Source organism: Phyllobates terribilis, unplaced genomic scaffold (assembly GCF_046119375.1).
Source record: "Phyllobates terribilis strain yellow unplaced genomic scaffold, ASM4611937v1 Scaffold_8__6_contigs__length_399053987, whole genome shotgun sequence".
Classification (NCBI taxonomy): Eukaryota; Metazoa; Chordata; class Amphibia; order Anura; family Dendrobatidae; genus Phyllobates; species Phyllobates terribilis.
Genome location: NW_027362768.1, coordinates 142,847,218 through 142,862,599, shown reverse-complemented (window position 1 = coordinate 142,862,599; position 15,382 = coordinate 142,847,218).

Sequence of the window (15,382 nt, the reverse complement as noted above, 5' to 3'; positions counted from 1 at the left end):
CACAATCACGCCCATCCTCAAAAAGCCATCCCTTGACCCAACAGCCTTGTCCAGCTTCCGCCCCATATCGCGGCTCCCATTTGCCTCCAAACTCCTTGAGCAACACGTTCACACTGAACTTTCCTCTCACTTCTCATCTAACTCGCTCTTCGACAACTGACAATCTGTCTTCCGCCCCCACCATTCCACCGAAACTGCCCTTACCAAAATTACTAATGACTTACAAACAGCCAAAGCTGACAGACAATTCTCTGTACTCCTTCTTCTTGACCTGTCCTCTGCCTTTGACACAGTTGACCACTGCCTCCTACTACTACTTTAGCTTCAAAGACCTTGCCCTATCTTGGATCTCCTCATACCTTTCCAACCGCACATTTAGCGTCTCCGACTCCCGCGCTGCCTCCTCATCCCGCCCCCTCTCTGTTGGAGTCCCTCGAGGCTCTGTCCTAGGACCGCTACTCTTCTAAATCTATACCCTTGGCCTGGGACAGCTCATAAAATCCCATGGCTTCCAATACCATCTATACAGTGATGACAACCAGATCTACCTCTCTGGCCCAGATGTCACCTCTCTGCTGTCCAGAATTGCAGCATATCTATCAGCAATATCTTTCTTATTCTCCTCCCATTCCCTCAAGCTCAATGTGGGCAAAACTGAACTCATCATTTTTCCCCCATCTCCCTTATCTTCCCTACCTGATCTTTCTATAACAATAAATGACACCACATTTTCCCCAGTACCGGCAATCCGCTGCCTCGGAGTAACCCTTGACTCTGCACTGTCCTTCAAACCCCACATCCAAGCTCTCGCCACTTCCTGTCGCCTCCAGCTCAAAAATATTTCCAGAATCCATCCTTTCCTCAACCCTCAATCTACTAAACTGCTTGTGCATGCCCTCATCATCTCCCGTCTCGACTACTGCAACATCCTCCTTTGTGGCCTACCTGCTAACAATCTCGCACCCCTCCAGTCCATCCTTAACTCTGGTTCATCTCTCACCTCACTACTCCTCCGCTACCCCCCTCTGCAAATCCCTTCACTGGCTCCCAATTGCCCAGCGCATGCAGTTCAAACTACTAACACTGACCTACAAAGCCATTCATAACCTTTCTCCTCCTTACATCTCTGAACTAATCTCCCGATATATTCCCTCACGTAATCTCCGGTCCTCCCAAGACCTCCTTCTCTCCTCCACACTTATTCGTTCCTCACCCAATCACCTCCAAGTCTCCTCCAGAATATCCCCTATCCTATGGAATTCTGTACCCTAACACATCTGATTAGCCTCCACATTTGGATCCTTCAGACAGAACCTGAAAACCCATCTCTTCAAACAAGCCTACAGCCTGCCATGATCTTGCTTACTGCCACCTCAACACCGGAGCTACTGCAACCCCCCCAACCTACTGACTCCTTCCCCGTTCCTGTAGAATGTAAGCCCGCAAGGGCAGGGTCCTCTTCCCTCTGTATCAGTCTATCATTGTTAGTTTTGTTTACTATAAGTGATGTCTGTATCTGGTATGTAACTGTGGCACCCTGCTACTACAGGTACCACAGGACACAAAAGGGTGCATGGACGGACTTCTCCACAAGAGGCCCTCACTACAAGCAAACACCTGCACCCTTCCACCTCATACCACCAGAGGGAGCCCTGTTAGGGATATATATATATGGAGGGTGGAGTCAGGCAGTCAGTTCAGTAGTTAGTCAGTCAGAGAGCAGTGAAGATACAGCACATCTGCTGTTGTTCTGAGGGCCCCGAGTGTGGCCGATGCGAGTAGAGAGGAGAAAGGCGTTTATGGGGCAGAGGAGCATCACAGGCTCACCCCAAGACACAATCCGGACACCGGGTCCACGCCTACAGGGTCCTCTATACCCAGTAGGGAATACCGTCATACTAGGAGACTTCCAGACCCCTGGTCATCCTGAAGCTACCATCAAATACAGGACTAGGAACCACGAAGGCCCCGGCGTCCAGGGATAGTGGTTGCCAAGGAAAAGTCCTACTACCAAGCAGTCATCAAAAGGGAGATTAGAACCGAGTATCAGGTTGCTATGTATATATATCATAGATATCTGAATAATCTCCATACTACAACCTACTCTTAGGACCATATATCTAAATCCATTCGTATACAGACCAATATATACCGAGGTGCCGAAGCAAGAAATACTACGAATGCATGGCCAATATCTTGAAAAAATAGAAAATCACTTTATTGAGAAAACTTTTTTTAAAAAAGATCATTAAAGTCATACAGGACTTCGGTGGCACAACATATGTCAAAAAAATAAATTACACATAGATAATTAAAACATACTTAAGAACAGACACCAGGTGTCACCACAGGGTGCAGATATCACATCCATCATTATATTCAATTACATTTATATCACACAAGGGGACACTGTGAGGATTGTATGTATATTCATATATATTCACATATATGGGGGCTGGAGGGAGGTATCATAACAAGGTATACATGGCCACAAATAGAGCCTCACTTATGGACCTAAGCATGAAATCCACCCGCCATAAATGTGAATGACTCACAGAACATATATCAAAAAAAAAGAAAGAAAACATGATTCACCTTGTGTGAACAAAGAAGCTGCACGCTGTGTGGCTCCCTGACGCGCGTTTCGGCGCTCCTGCCTTTGCCAAGCGGTCATGTGAGAGAGCAACACAACACAGAAGCTAGGCTAAGTTCCAGGTGGGCCAGAAGCTTAGAGAGAGGAAGACACGGATCAGGAGGCCTTATACCAGCTCACTGGGGAGAAGTCCAGAAGTGCACCCTTCCTAGCAAGTACCCTGGACCATACCTGCCGTTACACCAGTAAAGGTACTGAAGCAATTCCCCTGTGTGCGTGTGTAATAGTGGGGAAAGGCGTAGCCTTCCCTTGGCACTGAGATAGTTAAAGGAAGTGTTCCTGAAGTCAGACCTCTCTGAACTGTTGGTAGGCCAAGCTAAGGGGTTAGCTTCAGTAGTCCAGTCAGCAGAGTAAAGGGGGAACTTAGTGTCATGATCAAGCTTTGAGTGATATGGAGCTTGTTCCTGACATAACTCCTTGTGGGCTGCAGTACCTGTAAACAGCCACAAGATGCCACTGTCCTGGGTGCAGATATCAGGTTGAGTCTGCTAGCAGTGTTACAGACAGTGATAGGTTAATGCTGTGTGATGACAGCTCACTGAGGGTGGGCACATTAGGAAAATCTCTGTTTAGTTTCCAGGATCAGGAAGTGATTCTTCAGTAAGAGATAGGACAGTGAATTTTGCGGGCAGCTTGACTATATAATGGCTGCTAGGGTAGACGGGAGCTCCATACCCTCAGACAGTGGGATCACCAGTGTGAAAGTCTCCCTACGCAAGAGCAAAAGTCCTGTTAGCCGGCCGAAGAAACTCATCAAAGGTAGTGAGGACCCGGGGCACTTCTAGTCTGCAGGAAGCAGAGGAAGATAAATAGGACTCCAGGATAAGACGTGGGGGAGAGATATCGGATCCAGATCGCTGTTGTTATTGCAGAAGAGTCTCTTGGGCTAGAGATTAGAGTCACAGAGATGCTTCACTTAAAGAGGGAACCAGGGCTGAAGGAGTTGCCATCGCCTGTGAGAGAGATGATAACCTGTCGGGCCTTATCTATTATATCTGCCTGTAAATATTGTACATATTCCTCTTCCCCAAGTAAAGTTCAAGTTCTGGTTAAGAACCTTGTGTCCTCTGAATTTATTGCTGCCCTGGTCCCAGAAGAGAAATGCCTGGAGACAGCCGTGATCGGATGGTTTGAAGTAAGTGGAGAGTCCCACATACACAGCCACACATCAGAGGGAGGACACAAATTGTCTGTAGGGTGTCAGAGCGAGAGGGGGCTACAGCTCGCCCACGACTACCTAGCTGGAGCACCTTACACGTGTCCGTCATTCCCCCTAACCCAACCGGGCCATCTCTCACCTGCATCCCCTCTATCAACCCTGCCCCGGGGGGCCCGCTCCACCTGTGGGGAGCCGAAACATCCCAGCTGCCATCCCATCATCCCCGGAGGTCTGCAGCAGCGCTGGTACCTATTACCAGAAACCACAGGTGGCGTCACGAGACAAACTGTTAACAAAACCCCTTTTAAAGAGTGACCCCAGAGTACGGGCCCGGGAGCCGACTGCCGTGACATCCCAAGGAGGTAAAGGCCCGGGTACCGAGTCCCCATATCCCCCTGGGCGAGTCATAACCCCTTCTCATGTACAGCACCATGGAATCAATGGAGCTATATAAATAAATAATAATAATAATAAAATAATAATAATTATAATTAGGCCACGTTCACACTTTTAGTGTTTGGTCAGTATTTTACATCAGTATTTGTAAGCCAAAACCAGGAGTGGAACAATCAGAGGAAAAGTATAATAGAAACACGTCACGGCTTCTGTATTTTTCACCCACTCCTGGTTTTGGCTTACAAATACTGATGTTAAATACTGACCAAGTACTGAAAACTTAAGTACAAAGTCTGTCTTCTGTGTGTCTTCCGTTTTACATGAATCTCGATAGACTCTAATGGATGAGTCTGATCCGCAAAGCAGAAGAGAATAGAACTCGCTCTGAGACCCATGGACCGGAGACATGGATCTATATTTTAAACAGATTTGTGTATGGATCAAGGAAAGTCTATGGGTCCATGTGCTGTCCAAAAAAAAATGGATGTGTGAATGTAGCCTTTCAGTAACAGCATGGAGTTTGGGCTCTCTGTAGAGCCCCTTCATGGACACCAGTGGTGGTTGGAGATCAGAATCTTCATCAATATTATTTTTTCACATGATATAGAAGGGTTAATATTTTCCTCTATATTCTATATATTTTTTAGTATTAACTAGTCTCATAGTCTTATATTTTGTTTCATATTTTTTTCTTAAGGTTTCATATTTGGTCCAATATTTTCTTATTTCATATGTAATGTTTTGAGAAACTGTGTGTATTATGGGGAGTTCATTGAGAAAAGACATAATATCAACAAAATCTCGTAACATGTTTGTGAGAAGAGGGCAGCTGATGAAAATTTCCAGTGGGAACTACCGTACTTTTTCTGTAAATGCTATAAGAATCTTGCTCACATGGTTAATAAGCAGAATTGTTTCTGCTCACAACGGCGTGCATTTCTTTTCTTTGAGCGATCGTGATAGAATGGGCTGAGTCCTACTATCTGACTTTGAGTCAGAACACATAAATGAGATTTTTACTTGATTTTCCCATTGATCTGGTCATATATAACTGAAAGCTCCTGATTGATTGATGTTTTGGAGGCAGCCATCAGCCCTCAATCCCTATAACCCTGCATGTTATTTCAATAGGGACTTGCAGAAAAGTGGCCGGCTGACATTTCTGGCGGCTCAAATCTTACTGAAAACAATAGGATCATGAACAGAAAATTGATAGAGACAGATGCTTTCAATTCCCTTTAAAAAGGTAATTACATTGCACAAAAACTTTGACGGCCCTAGAGGGGCAACGTGTTCAGTTGGGATTGTTCTTTAAAATGAAGACTAGTTCATCCGAGCGCCCGGAGCCGTGTTATAACCCAGATCTTTTTAATACAATGGAAACAAATGCGACTTCTATTTGAAAGTCTCGGTAATCACTGGAATTAATTGGATTGACAAAGCCGAGTTTTTTCCTGCCACTTTAACGTGTGCAATGTTTGTACCTACATTAGGTGTTTTCACATCATTTATAAATCATTACGAGACCCTGAATGTGAAAATATATGAAAAAAAGAGGCTAAATAGGCCATTTATCAATCTTGTTTATTAATGCTAGCTAATGGCCATTATAAAGCTGCAAATATCACATTAGCTCAGCACTGTCTAATGGTTATTTAAATGTGTGTGGTGGCTTAATCTGATGTTCTGATTATGACCTGAGGCTGTGCCGTGATTGACTACAGATGCATTATTTATCATCTTTACATCTAGACAACACATTTGCCGCATAGTATAACAGCAAGGAGATTATGTCATAAACCTATATTACACAACTCTTAAGGGTCTAAACACAATATTATCATTGATATTAAACATATATGTCTCCACGGGAACTAGGAAATACATACACACACACACATATATATTATACACTGCTCAAAAAAAATAAAGGGAACACTTAAACAACAGAATATAACTCCAAGTAACTCAAACTTCTGTGAAATCAAACTGTCCACTTAGGAAGCAACACTGATTGACAATCAATTTCACATGCTGTTGTGCAAATGGAATAGACAATAGATGGAAATTATTGGCAATTATCAAGACACCCTCAATAAAGGAGTGGTTCTGCAGGTGGGGACCACAGACCACATCTCAGCACCAATGCTTTCTGGCTGATGTTTTGGTCACTTTTGAATGTTGGTTGTGCTTTCACACTCGTGGTAGCATGAGACGGACTCTACAAGCCACAGAAGTTGCTCAGGTAGTGCAGCTCATCCAGGATGGCACATCAATGCGAGCTGTGGCAAGAAGGTTTGCTGTGTCTGTCAGCGTAGTGTCCAGAGGCTGGAGGCGCTACCAGGATATAGGCCAGTACACCAGGAGACGTGGAGGGGGTCGTAGGAGGGCAACAACTCAGCAGCAGGACCGCTACCTCCGCCTTTGTGCAAGCAGGAACAGGAGGAGCACTGCCAGAGCCCTGCAAAATGACCTCCAGCAGGCCACAAATGTGCATGTGTCTGCACAAACAGTTAGAAACCGACTCCATAAGGGTGGTACGAGGGCCCGACGTCCACAGATGGGAGTTGTGCTCACAGCCCAACACCGTGCAGGATGCTTGGTATTTGCCACAGAACACCAGGATTGGCAAAGTCGCCACTGGCGCCCTGTGCTCTTCACAGATGAAAGCAGGTTTACACTGAGCACATGTGACAGACGTGACAGAGTCTGGAGACGCCGTGGAGAGCGATCTGCTGCCTGCAATATCCTTCAGCATGACCGGTTTGGCAGTGGGTCAGTAATGGTGTGGGGTGGCATTTCTTTGGAGGGACGCACAGACCTCCATGTGCTCGCCAGAGGTAGCCTGACTGCCATTAGGTACCGAGATGAGATCCTCAGACCCCTTGTGAGACCATATGCTGGTGCGGTTGGCCCTGGGTTCCTCCTAATGCAGAACAATTCCAGACCTCATGTGGCTGGAGTGTATCAGCAGTTCCTGCAAGATGATGGCATTGAAGCTATGGACTGGCCCGCCCATTCTCCAGACCTGAATCCGATTGAGCACATCTGGGACATCATGTCTTGCTCCATCCACCTACGTCACGTTGCACCACAGACTGTCCAGGAGTTGGCGGATGCTTTAGTCCCGGTCTGGGAGGAGATCCCACAGGAGACCATCCGCAACCTCATCAGGAGCATGCCCAGGCGTTGTAGGGAGGTCATACAGGCACGTGGAGGCCACACACAATACTGAGCCTCATTTTGACTTGTTTTAAGGACATTACATCAAAGTTGGATCAGCCTGTAGTGTGTTTTTCCACTTTAATTTTGGGAGTGACTCCAAATCCAGGCCTCCATTGGTTAATAAATTTGATTTCCATTGATGATTTTTGTGCGATTTTGTTGTCAGCACATTCAACTTTGTACAGAACAAAGTATTCAATGAGAATATTTCATTCATTCAGATCTAGGATGTGTTATTTGAGTGTTCCCTTTATTTTTTGAGCAGTGTATATATACAAGATGGGCCATTTATATGAATACACCTAAATTAAATGGGAATGGTTGGTGATATCAACTTCCTGTTTGTGGCACATTAGTATATGGGAGGGGGGAAACTTTTCCAGATGGGTGGTGACCATGGCGGCCGTTTTGAAGTCGGACATTTTGGATCCATCTTTATTTTTTTCAATGGGAAGAGGGTCATGTGACACATCAAACTTTTGAGAATTTCATAAGAAAAACAATGGTGTGCTTGGTTTTAACGTAACTTTATTCTTTAATGAGTTTTTTACAAGTTTATGACCACTTATAAAATGTGTTCAAAGTGCTGCCCATTGTGTTGGATTGTCAATGCAACCCTCTTCTCCCACTCTTGACACACTGATAGCAACACCGCAGAAGAAATGCTAGCACAGGCTTCCAGTATCCGTTGTGTCAGATGCTGCACATCTCGTATCTTGATGGTATGGTGTGGTATATGGGGTACAAACATAGTGGGGCCATTCTTCCTCAATGGAAACCTCAATGCCACTGGATATCTGAAATTTCTACATGATGATGTGTTGCCCTCTTTATGCTCTGAAGATGGAACGTTCCCTGTGTTTTTCCAACAAGATGGTGCACCACCACATTATGGGTGTCAGGTCCGAGCATTCCTACAGGAACTGTTTCCTGGAAAGTGGATTGGTCGTTGTCGGCCAGTTGAATGGCCACCAAGGTCTCCCGATCTGACCCCCTTAGACTTTTATCTTTGGGGTCATCTGAAGGCAATTGTCTATGCTGTGAAGATACGAGATGTGCAGCATCTGAAACAATGGATATTGGAAGCCTGTGCTAGCATTTCTTCTGCGGTGTTGCTATCAGTGTGTCAAGAGTGGGAGAAGAGGGTTGCATTGACAATCCAACACAATGGGCAGCACTTTGAACACATTTTATAAGTGGTCATAAACTTGTAAAAAATTCTTGAAAGAATTAAGTTACGTTAAAAACAAGCACACCATTGTTTTTCTTGTTAAATTCTCAATAAGTTTGATGTGTCACATGACCCTCTTCCCATTGAAAAAAATAAAGTTGGATCCAAAATGGCCAACTTCAAAATGGCCGTCATGGTCACCACCCATCTGGAAAAGTTTTCCCCCTCCCATATACTAATGTGCCACAAACAGGAAGTTGATATCAATAGCCATTCCCATTTAATTTAGGTGTATCCATATAAATGGCCCACCATGTATGTATCTATCTATCTATCTATCTATCTATCTATCTATCTCATATCTATCTATTTATCTATCATATCTATTCTATCTATCATCTCTATCATCTCTATCTATCTATCTATCTATCTATCTATCTATCTATCTATCTATCTATCTATCTACCTATCTATCTAGAGTTGCCAACATTTTACCAGCTGTTTATACAGTGGGGCAAAAAAGTATTTAGTCAGCCACTAAAAAGTTCTCCCACTTAAAAAGATGAGAGAGGCCTGTAATTGACATCATAGGTAGACCTCAACTATGGGAGACCAAATCAGAAAACAAATCCTGAAAATCACATTGTCTGATTTGGAAAGAAATTTTTTTCAAATTTTTCGTGGAAAATAAGTATTTGGTCAATTACAAACAAGCTCTCACAGATCTGTAACTTCTTCTTTAAGAGGCTCCTCTGTCCTCCACTCATTACCTGTAGTACTGGCACCTGTTTGAACTTGTTATCAGTATAAAAGACACCTGTCCGCAACCTCAAACAGTTACACTCCAAACTCCACTATGGTGAAGACCAAAGAGCTGTTGAAGGACACCAGAAACAAAATTGTAGCCCTGCACTAGACTGGGAAGACTGAATCTGCAATAGGCAAGCAGCTTGGTGTGAAGAAATCAACTGTGGGCGCAATAATTAGAAGGTGGAAGACATACAAGACCACTGATAATCTCTCTCGATCTGGGGCTCCCCACAAGATCTCACCCTGTGAGGTCAAAATGATCTCAAGAATGGTGAGCAAAAATCCCAGAACCACACAGAGGGACCTAGTGAAGGACCTACAGAGAGCTGGGACCAACGTTACACAGGCTACCATCAGGAACACACTACGCCGTCAGGGACTCTGATCCTGCAGTGCCAGACGTGTCCCCCTGCTTAAGCCATTACATGTCCGGGCTCATCTGAAGTTTTCTAGAGAGCATTTGGATGATCCAGAAGAGTATTGGGAGAATGTCATATGGTCAGATGAAACCAAAGTAGAACTGTTTGGTAGAAACACAACTTGTTGTGTTTGGAAGAGAAAAAATGCTGAGTTGCATCCAAAGAACACCATACCTACTGTGAAGCATGGGGATGGCATTGTCATGCTTTGGGGTTGTTTCTCTGCCAAGGGACCAGGATGACTGATCTGTGTACATGAAAGAATGAATGGGGCCATGTATCGTGAGATTTTGAGTGCAAACCTCCTTCCATCAGCAAGGGCATTGAAGATGAAATGTGGCTGGGTCTTTCAGCATGACAATGATCCCAAGCACACTGCCATGGCAACGAAGGAGTGGCTTCATAAGAAGCGTTTCAAGGTCCTGGAGTGGCCTAGCCAGTCTCCAGATCTAAACCCTATAGAAAACCTTTGGAGGGAGTTGAAAGTACGTGTTGCCCAGTGACAGCCCCAAAACATCCCTGCTCTAGAGGAGATCTGCATGGAGGAATGGGCCAACATACCAGCAACAGTGTGTGCCAACCTTGTGAAGACTTACAGAAAACATTTGACTTCTGTCATTGCTAACAAAGGATATATAACAAAGTATTGAGATGAACTTTTGTAACTGACCAAATACTTATTTTCCACCAAAATTTGAAAAAAAATTCTTTCCAAATCAGACAATGGGATTTTCAGGATTTGTTTTCTCATTTTGTCTCATAGTTGAGGTCTACCTATGATGTCAATTACAGGCCTCTCTCATCTTAAGTGGGAGAACTTGCACAATTGGTGGCTGACTAAATACTTTTTTTACCCACTGTGTATATATATATATCTATGTCTATATCTATCTATCTATCTATCTATCTATCTATCTATCTATCTATCTATCTATCTATCTATCTATCCATCTATCTATCTATCTATCTATCTATCTATATCTATCTATATCTATATATATACAGTACAGACCAAAAGTTTGGACACACCTTCTCATTTAAAGATTTTTCTGTATTTTCATGACTATGAAAATAGTACATTCACACTGAAGGCATCAAAACTATGAATTAACACGTGTGGAATTATATACTTAACAAAAAAGTGTGAAACAACTGAAAATATGTCTTATATTCTAGGTTCTTCAAAGTAGCCACCTTTTGCTTTGATGACTGCTTTGCACACTCTTGGCATTCTCTTGATGAGCTTCAAGAGGTAGTCACCGGAAATGGTTTTCACTTCACGGGTGTGCCCTGTCAGGTTTAATAAGTGGGATTTCTTGCCTTATAAATGGGGTTGGGACCATCAGTTGTGTTGTGCAGAAGTCTGGTGGATACACAGCTGACAGACTGAATAGACTGTTAGAATTTGTATTATGGCAAGAAAAACGCAGCTAAGTAAAGAAAAACGAGTGGCCATCATTACTTTAAGAAATGAAGGTCAGTCAGTCCGAAAAATTGGGGAAACTTTGAAAGTGTCCCCAAGTGCGGTTGCAAAAACCATCAAGCGCTACAAAGAAACTGGCTAACATGAGGACCGCCCCAGGAAAGGAAGACCAAGAGTCACCTCTGCTTCTGAGGATAAGTTTATCTGAGTCACCAGCCTCAGAAATCGCAGGTTAACAGCAGCTCAGATTAGAGACCAGGTCAATGCCACACAGAGTTCCAGTAGCAGGCACATCTCTTCATCAACTGTTAAGAGGAGACTTTGTGCAGCAGGCCTTCATGGTAAAATAGCTGCTAGGAAACCACTGCTAAGGACAGGCAACAAGCAGAAGAGACTTGTTTGGCTTAAGAACACAAGGAATGGACATTAGATCAGTGGAAGTCTGTGCTTTGGTCTGATGAGTCCAAATTTAAGATCTTTGGTTCCAACCACCTTGTCTTGTGCGACGCAGGAAAGGTGAACGGATGGACTCTACATGCCTGGTTCCCACCGTGAAGCATAGAAGAGGAGGTGTGATGGTGTGGGGGTGCTTTGCTGGTGACACTGTTGGGGATTTATTCAAAATTGAAGGCATACTGAACCAGCATGGCTACCACAGCATCTTGCAGCGGCATGCTATTCCATCCGGTTTGCGTTTAGTTGGACCATCATTTATTTTTCAACAGGACAATGACCCCAAACACACCTCCACGTTGTATAAGGGCTATTTGACCAAGAAGGAGAGTGATGGAGTGCTACACCAGATGACCTGGCCTCCACAGTCACCAGAACTGAACCCAATCGAGATGGTTTGGGGTGAGCTGGACCGCAGAGTGAAGGCAAAAGGGCCAACAAGTGCTAAACATCTCTGGGAACTCCTTCAAGATTGTTGGAAGACCATTTCCGGTGACTACCTCTTGAAGCTCATCAAGAGAATGGCAAGAGTGTGCAAAGCAGTCATCAAAGCAAAAGGTGGCTACTTTGAAGAACCTAAAATATAAGACAAATTTTCAGTTGTTTCACACTTTTTTGTTAAGTATATAATTACACATGTGTTAATTCATAGTTTTGATGCCTTCAGTGTGAATGTACAATTTTCATAGTCATGAAAATAGAGAAAAATCTTTAAATGAGAATGTGTGTCCAAACTTTTGGTCTGTACTGTATATATATATATATATACACTGTAGATATTAGATAGATAGATAGATGAAATACAGCAGGTGAAATTAATATTGAACACATCACCAATTTTCTAAGTAAATATATTTCTAAAGGTGCTATTGACATGAAATTCTCACCAGATGTCGGTAACAACCCGTCCAATCCATACAGGCAAAGAAGTCATCCATAGATGTCCATAAATTAAGTTATGTGTAAAAATGAGAAATGACACAGGGAAAAAGTATTGAACATGCTCACTGAAACTATATATGGAGAAACTAGTCGCAGGCATTGCTCAGGTGTGATTTTGGACCATTCTTCCACACAAACACTTTTTATATCCTTTAAGTCCTGTGGGCTTCTTCAATGAACTCTGAGCTTTAATTCTTTCCATACATTTTCTGCTGGATTCAGGTCAGGGGATTGGCTGAGCCATTCTAGCAGCTTATCTATGGTTTTCCACACAGTCCAAAAACACACTATGAGGCTGATTGGCTTTTACGTGTAGATACGGGAAACAGACAATTTAGATTATGAGCTCCATAAGGGGTATAGATTAATGTACATTAATCCAATCTCTGAACAGCACCATATAATATGTTACAGCTATGTTAAGAAGGTGAAATAAATGATTAAATAATTAATACTGTAGGATGTTAGAGAATTGCTTTACACCAGGTGGCCATTAGATGTCAGCATTTCCGCACGCTCTCTATTCAGAACTCACGGCTAATAAAAGTTTGTATTAAAAATCGTTAGACGCACTTCATAAACTAAAGTAAAGCAGCAGATTCGCAGTTAATTCTACCACTAAATATGATTCGTTGTTACATGGTACACACTGGTTCCAATAAATTATATGCAGACCTATTCACCTGCTTATGTAGACCTATTTACTCCTAATTTAATGTAGTCGGGAACATTACTTTCTGTTCTGTGGTTTTCATACACAAACTAAAACACAATATTTAAAGCTGTAAAGAAATAATTGGATCGGTAGAAAACAGATTGTGTTTTTGAGGTTAAACAATTTAAAGTTGTACTTGTCAAACAATTGCACACACTGTTTTACAGACATAAAAGTATACAGCGATGTTTGAAAGTTTGTGAACCCTTCACTTTGACCTAAAACTGAATTGGATTTTCACACAAGTCCTAACAGGAGATGAAGAAAACAAAATAAAACAAATGAGTCAAAAATATAAGACTTTATAATTTTTTTGAAAGAAGAAAATGATCCAATATCACATGTCTGTAAGTGGAAAAAGTATGTGAACCTTCAGGATCATAGCTAAAATATCAGTAAGTGCCATCAGGGTCTAGTCTCTTGGATTATATCATTTTAAGCAGCATAGAAAGACTCTCTTAAAACATAACTTTTAATAATTATGATAAAATAGGGAAAAAGCCAGGAAAATAAACTTACAAATAGTGCCTATACCAATATTGTTAGCAGATAATAAACCTGTGTTAGTAAATAGCATGCAGTAATAGGACAAACTAAATGGAAGGTGCCATAATGCATAAAAAAGTGTAGATCTCGCCCTTTTAAGCCATGAGGATGTCAGGTTCTATGGGTTTCCTCGGGCAGCAGGAGTCAGGTGTCGCATTTATCTAGTCTGTCCTGCCCGATTTCCATGCTCCTGCCCTAACAAGTACTCAAGTGTAGCTCTAATTAGGGCCCGCTCCAGGTTTTCGTGAGCCCCAGGCAAAAGAGGCTCAGTGGGCCTCTTTAAATATTATGGGCACTACATAGTCCTCCATACAGAATAATGGGCCCCACATAGTCCTCCATACAGAATTATGGCACCACATAGTCCTCCATACAGTATAATGGCCCCACATAGTCCTTCATACAGCATTATGGGCCTCATATAGTCCTCCATACAGAATAATGTACCCCATATAGTGCTCTATATAGAATAATGGACCCAATATATTACTCCATTCAGTATAATGGGCCCCACATAGTCCTCCATACAGTATAATGGGCCCCACATAATCTTCCATACAGTACAATGAGCCCCACATAGTCCTCCATACAGTATAATGGGCCCTACATAGTCCTCCATACAGTTGAATGGGCTCCACATAGTTTTCCATACAGTATAATGGGTCCCACATAGTCCTCCATACAGTATAATGGGCCCCACATAGTCCTCCATACAGTATGATGGGCACCACATAGTTCTCCATACAGTATAATGGGTCCCACATAGTCCTCCATACAGTATAATGGGCCCCACATAGTCCTCCATACAGTATAATGGGTCCCACATAGTCCTCCATACAGTATAATGGGTCCCACATAGTCCTCCATACAGTTTAATGGGCCCCACATAGTCCTCCATTCAGTATAATGGGCCCCACATAGTCCTCCATACAGTATAATGGGCCCCACATAGTCCTCCATACAGTTTAATGGGCTCCACATAGTCCTCCATACAGTATAATGGGCCCCACATAGTCCTCCATACAGTATGATGGGCCCCACATAGTCCTTCATCTATCTATATAATTGTCTTATCCCGTCTGTCTGTCTTTCTGTCTGTCTGTCTGTCCTAGAAATCCCGGGTCGCTGATTGGTCCGGCCGCGGCCAATCAGCGACGCGGCATTTCAGAAAAACATGGCGGCCATTAGCGGCTCATGTGCGGCACGGAGGTCAGCGGCGATGCAGCCGGGAGATGCAGCCGGCTGCTCGCAGCATAAGTCCCCCGACCGCAGGGAGCCGCTGACCTACATGCGGCTATCGTCGGAAGATCAGCGGCTACGGCCGCTTATCTCCTGAGGACAAGTGTGACGCCCCTCCCCTTCCCTCCTTTCCCCTCCTCTCCCCTCCTCTCCTCTCCCCTCCCCTCTCCTCCCGTCCCTCCACCTGCTCGATTAGGACCCCGGCACCCGGCGTCATACTTACCCCTCCCC